The 6,627-nt window shown below is 42.1% G+C and overlaps 1 long non-coding RNA gene across 1 annotated transcript; it reads right to left on the bottom strand.

Moving 5' to 3' along the window:
- Positions 1-2,493: 2,493 nt before the first annotated feature.
- On the bottom strand, positions 2,494-4,853 carry LOC125944105 (uncharacterized). Its single transcript, XR_007466128.1, has 3 exons — positions 4,476-4,853; positions 3,933-4,093; positions 2,494-2,676 (listed from the first exon to the last, which is right to left on the bottom strand). It is a non-coding gene; the product is annotated as an uncharacterized LOC125944105 (long non-coding RNA).
- Between the last annotated feature and the right edge of the window lie 1,774 nt (positions 4,854-6,627).

The raw sequence follows: 6,627 nt of genomic DNA, 5'->3' as shown, positions 1-6,627 counted from the left end.
AGTGACATACCGTTGCTGGGGTTTCAGCCCAAAATTCCAAGAAATAAAAATTTGGCCCTCATTTTTTTTCTCTCAGTATAATCAACCCCTTACCGCGAAATTAACAAACATTAAAGTTTTAGAAGAATATTTTATCAATCTAAACTGACTTAGGTGTTTCTCTTTATAGTGTCTCTAATTGCAGTGACTATGTTCTACCTACATGCTGGTGCAAAGCCACCAGCAGCAACAATCATCAGCGTGTCGTGGATTTTTCTGTTTCTCCATATCTGCAAAAGCAATGACTCAATGCCAAAATATTTCTAACGAGTAGTGGTTTAATAAGTGTCACAAGATGGCACTACCAATGCTCCAATCCACTTGTCCAGTGTTCCAGTATTCCACAAACATTACTATGTTTGCAACAAGCTGCAACTTTCTAGTGGTACCCAAATTACAGAAAAACAAAACAGCACACGGAGCAAAGGGCCGAGAGAACACAGGATGATGTCCCTTGTTGATTGCACTGTTTAGTTTTTCATGTGAATGTGTACTGTATTACTAATATCCCCAGCCTGCTATCCTACTGCGGTACCCAGGGAGTTGGAGAGCATCGACAAAGGCGAGCAGACAAATGGGCATAGCTCGGCAAAATTAGTTGGCACACACCCTGCTTTGCTTGCCAAAATGTTTTCCAGCTACAGTCAACGTCCGATTTTTTTTGGACTCCCTAGGGCTCACGGGAATGTCCGAAAAAACGAATGCATGCCTTCTACAATCCCCAAGGGCTCGAATCGCCACAGGCACGTCCGAAATAGCTCTGAATGCCCGTGACAATTGCCCCTTCCCACTCTTAGTATGCTTCACTGCAATACTTCACATATACTTCACTGCGTAATACTGCTGTGTTGAGGCAAAGCTGAGTTTCAGGAACCATCATTATGGAATGCGCCGTGCTTTCCGAGCTTCCAAGACATTGGCGGGGATTACAAAGGCGGAGTCGGCTCCATTACTAACAGCGGCGAATTGTTTCAATGAAGAACATGGCACCAAACAGAAAGAAGCTTGGTAACAAACGTTGAAGTAGCTAGGGCTAGCGTTGCTGCGCTGGTGGCTACGGCTGCCAGCAGACGTGCATGCGAGAGCGCCGGTTCGAGAAGGCGAGATAATCACAATGGCGGCGGCTACGATTAATGCCGTTTCAAACCTGCGGTTACGACAATGAGTCCAGAAAATCGGACGGCGAAGGTTTCTTGCGTCCGAAATTTCAGACGTTTTTATACATTGACTCTGGGGGATGTGGCGGTGCCGTGAAGGCGTCTGAAAAATTGGTTGCAGACTGAATGTGTTTGCTCCCACTCATGTCCATTCATGCCTGAGAACTCCCAGGTAGCACAAACCCATCTAGAAGACGTCTACATTTGGGCTTGTTCAAGCCAAAAGGTTGTCTACTATCCGGCTTCTACAAGCCGAGTAGTAGCCTTAGAACTCCACAAGCACTCCTGAAGCCAAGCTAATGCTCCCTCCGTATTCGTCTTGGGGAAGTCTTGGCAAGCTGTTCGTTAGACTATCTGTAGAACTTTCGTACAAAGGATTATTTTGCTTGCCGGAGAAATTATGCAATCCACCTTGCAAAAAAAAAGGTTAAATAATGCATATGTTAACCATGCACTAATGCAGATCGCTGGTCCTGATATGCTTTTCTTCTAACCAGTCTTGTGATTCAGGATTTCTAACCAATGTAGATATATTGAATGTGACTGGCTTTACCTTCAAAACTAAAACACACCAAAGCTACTAAGCTGAAAAAGTTCAGTATAATGGTCTAAATGCATGCTTTTGCAAAGGCATAAATATTAAAAGGAGCCACATAGATTTCACAGTTTGTAATAAAATCTGTGAAGGTATAATGTTGAGAGGCCGTGTGCGACATGCAATTTCTACAGTGCTGTTCACTTGCAAAGTGTATTAATGTTCTTGCGAGTCTATTCACTTCGGAAGAATGTTATTTCAGTGCATAAATGACATTGTTGGCATATGTATGTATACATGTTTGCATGTCACAGATGGGCTCTCACTATTATACCTTGACAGATTTCATTACCAAACTATGGAATCTATGCAGCCTTTAATATTTATGCCTTTGGAAAAGCATGCATTTAGCACATAATACTGAACTTTTTTCAGCTTAGTAGCTTTGCGTGTTTTTATTTTGAAGTTAAAGCCAGTCGCATTCAATATATGTACATTTCCTATAAATCCTGAATCGCACCACTGGTTCCAAGAAAACAATAGCAGTACCAGTGATCTGCATTAGCGCACGATTAATTTGGGTATACTGCTAACACAAGCAAAATTCATGCAGCACACAAGGGCACATTGAAATGAGGCACATTGAAAAGACATCTTGTAAAATGCCTCTTCTGTAGCCAGCATTTCATAACAATGTTTAAGAGGCAGCAAAATTAGCAAAAAACAAAATTTTATTCTTGCAAATTATGTACATGTGCTCGTCCTGCTTTGATTCTGACTAAATATATACATAGGAAATGAATGGCATGTAATGCCGTGCACTGATTGACTAGACTGCATATATTATGGATTGCATGTCTAGAAAAACTGAACCCACATCTTAACAGAACTAAGGAGGAAGAAAGGCATGTCAGCTGGCGGCAGGTCCAGTATCCTTTGATGCATCTGCGCCAGTCGAAAAAAGGGAAAAAAGACCAGACTCACTTATAGTAAGGCCAGTAAAAGCCAAATGCTTAGCATAAACATGACTAAGAAATAATCTCTACATATTAGAAAAATTAGCGAATACACTTTGTTTTCTCTCGGTGACTACTGTTAAGGGCATGTAATGCGCACACCACTTTCAAACATTATAGAACTGATGCACTCATGATGCATAGTTATACTTGTTATAAGCCTGGCCTTTCAGTGGCTGTCCCCACAAGACTGAACAATGGCATAAAAGAAACAAATACAACACATAAAAAACTGCTTAAAATCTGCAGGCATAAGCATAGTGCCAGAAGACAGGTATAATTCATTCTATAATTTAAAATGCCTTTTCACGTTCACCTAAAGCATCTCCCATGTCCTTTTGCTGCCTGGAAGTAAATATTTATATCTTTCTTTTACACTGCATCATGTAAGCAAGTGGCCCTGAACGCCAACTCTACTTGGGGTTCCCAGAATTTATTGTCTAAAGTAAAATTCTTCAGAATGTATACAAGTTTCCCTATGGCCACAGTAAAGCATGATGTCACAACATCATGCATAGATGGTCGTTGGAAGTTATCTGGCGATTGAGAACAGACTGATATAAGTAGAGTTTAGAACGCCAAGACAAAATATTAATCCCATACCATGCACTTCTGATCTAGAACCAACAGTCGATTTTAATGAGATGTAAACATGCTACATGATGCTGACTCAGTTAAAAACGTAAGTATATCTTAAATTTCTATATAAAATTACCTGAACACTAATCTTAACGTAACGTGCTGGCTTTTTATCTGCTCGCAAACTGCAATTCTTCAACCAGACAGTTGCTACTTGGCGAATGGCATCGGTCATCACATTTTCCCACGTGGTGTTGCTATGAATAGCTTCTGGAATACCAAACCATCTAGTCAAACAGTGCAAGTAGCACGTGTACACGGTATCAGCAGTTGTGGCTGATATCCGAACCATTGCTACATACGAACAGATTTGCAACTCGTAAATAAAATTTGTGGAACATCAGTTCTATGGAACTGCAAGGGGGAGGAAGGCTTATAAAAGAAAAAGATGTCCACCCGACTTAGCTACACTGGATGGATGATATTTTTTTTCAGATGTGTTCATGTTTTTATTTATTTTTTCATTCAAAATAGCATGTATTTTGTGAGTAAGAGTCACTGCACTTTATCTCTAGGCCCAGTCAAACAGCAGCCCTCTAATCTTACCTTCCATGACACTGTAGACATGCATGTCCCTGAAGCTCTTTTTCCGCCGCTGGCCTAGAGTCTAGCTTAAGTTTCCACCAAAACAGTCTGAAAATAGTGGGTAGGATGCCCGCAGTAAAGCTTCTTAAGTACCAGCCCCCCATAACAGAGAGCCGTTGTGTCTGAAAAAAAAATTTGGAAGAGAACAAAAGGGATTCAAAGCCGAAAACACCAAATATACACACTGTGGATATTACAGTGGCTGCATGAAGGCGGGTATTAAATCCGCAGAAAAGGTAAGGCAGATGACACTAGATGATTATGCATTCCAGAGAAATTACTGCAGCAATATTTACACACAATAACTGCCAAGATGTAAACAGCCATAGTATAAAAAAAGTATTAACTGAAACTACTGCGTATACAACTCAAAAACATGAAGCCACACAATTTCAATAAAACAATGAAGTCAATTTAACATGCATATAAAAGGCATTAGTTACACCTGGCACGAGTTACTATAAAAATGTGCTCATGTAGTCAATTAATAAAGCTTTTACTTACGAGGTGTCATCAGAATGCAGGATTGGAGCTCTGCTCGGATTCTAATGTGGTCACGGTTTTTTTGTTCACCAAAGGCAGCTTGTAATCAGCCACTGCCATTCTGCCAGTTTCGTTGGGAACACTGAGAGCTGCTAGGAGCCTTTCATCTTGACGTCTTATAGTCTTCCCATGTCTGTGATTAGTACGTGAATGTCTGAAAGCACCTAGAAAAGATAGACAAGAGCCATGCACACTTTGACAGCTTGGACGGTAGCTAATAACATGTTGCACGACGCAACTTCTACATGCATGAGTATACTCCTATATAGCTGCACATGCTCGATCCTGTTCTGCTCGTTGTAAGTATTTCAAGTCCCATCCAAGCTTTTGGGAACTAGTGCCATCATTTCCTATCTGAGGTGCAACCTGGCTCAAGATTATGTCACTATGGTTGGTATTCTTCGCTGAAATCATGGCCTCACTGCACTACGGGTAGCATTCATCCATAGAAGTGCTTGCATTGGGCAGGCTGTCATACTTTTGCTGTTCAAGGCCTTGGGTACTACAAGAAATGAATCAAAGCGTATCTTATACAACGGGCAACAAGGGAGTTCGCACAAAGTCTCATTTTGTTTTTGTGCGCCGCTTTGCTTTTGGATAACGTAGGTACAGCGCAACAATTTTTGGAAGGGAACAATTAGACAGGAAAACGCTGGTACAGCGTATCCGTTTCCTTACAAAAGTTGTTGCGCTGTACCTACGTTATTCAGTATGTACCAACTCGCCCAAATCAAGCTGTTGTTGTTTTGCAGTTGTTCTTCACAAACTGAATGCAGCGGACGTATATAAAACGCACGTGCTTACGTCTCGATGCAATCAGTCGGGGACGCAGATATATTATTCGCATAGTGATGCAGTTCTAAGACCATCAACGAAGTAATATAAGTCAATAAGCGGCATAGCTCGCGTTTATATAATTACAGCACCAGCTTAAAACATTCGCAACTTTCGACCACGAGGAAACTAGGCGGCGATTCCGCGAGAAGTGGTTCCCGATGTAACAATTTTAGCACGGTCAGTCGATGCTAACAGCAGTGAATGATCCCACACCAAACCAAAATGTAATCCCAACCTGACGAGCTTATATATAGTGTCCGTGACATCGGACATGCCGCGAGGAAATTCGAAACAACAGCCGTTGCATGAGAAACAATCAACCAAGAGGGTCATGGTGCTACAATCATGTGACAGAGCTTTCTAAAGAGAGAAAAACTTTAACCACTTACCAAAACGAAGCTGAGCCATCAACGCAGGAACACACAGAGAATGCGATGTCCGCACGAAAGCGACCCGTTGAATTCTTTGCAAAGTGCGCGCGGCCATGCGCGACACTGCAAGCGCGAACGGAAATGCACGGCAACGGCAGCATGGCAGGCGCGGGAGCTAGCGTTGGAAGCGGCCAAGCCATAGTAGCGCACCAACTGTTGTGCCACACTATGTTATACTAGCCTGTGAAACTTCGTTCAAAATGTTTTATTAAAGCTTTTACGAATTGTGTAATAACAGCACACATTTTATTGAAAGGTTTTGTTGTATTGCCATCACCGGCACACGAAACTATGGCGCGGCTTTAGTTTGAGCTGACGCGGTAGGTTTGAATTGGCCACGGAGGAAGGTACCTTCCTCAATGGCTGATACTTGGTACGCGCGCTGTAACCGTCTAACTAGCGGCCTATGCGAAATCGACTCGAGCATAAACCTTGCAGTACGCTGGTAATACACTGTTTTGTGCGGAGAGCTGTTATATGACGATACCATAACGATGTAATCATTCCACTGATGGTGCTGTCGAAGGAATCGTTGCAAGCTGGTAGTAATTAAAAATGTGCGCAAGTATTGCTTGCAAGACTTAGAGATTGACTTTAAAAACGTCTACCAGAGCCTGTACGTCTCCACCAGGTCTTACAGCAGAAGTCTTCAAGACTAGACATATAAGCTATACAGAAGACGTCTAATTTGGAGCTTAACTTAGCACTAGCCGTGTCAAGCTGGGTCAAGCCGAGTCAGGAAGGCTTGTAGCCGACTTTTGCTTCCTGGGCTTAGTAAACTTGCAAAAGCGCGTAACAAACGTGACACAAGCAAATAAGCAGGTGCAACAAACACGGAACTACTA

The sequence above is a fragment of the Dermacentor silvarum genome, chromosome 3 (assembly GCF_013339745.2).
Source record: "Dermacentor silvarum isolate Dsil-2018 chromosome 3, BIME_Dsil_1.4, whole genome shotgun sequence".
Taxonomy (NCBI): Eukaryota; Metazoa; Arthropoda; class Arachnida; order Ixodida; family Ixodidae; genus Dermacentor; species Dermacentor silvarum.
This window is presented reverse-complemented; position numbering and strand designations above follow the sequence as displayed.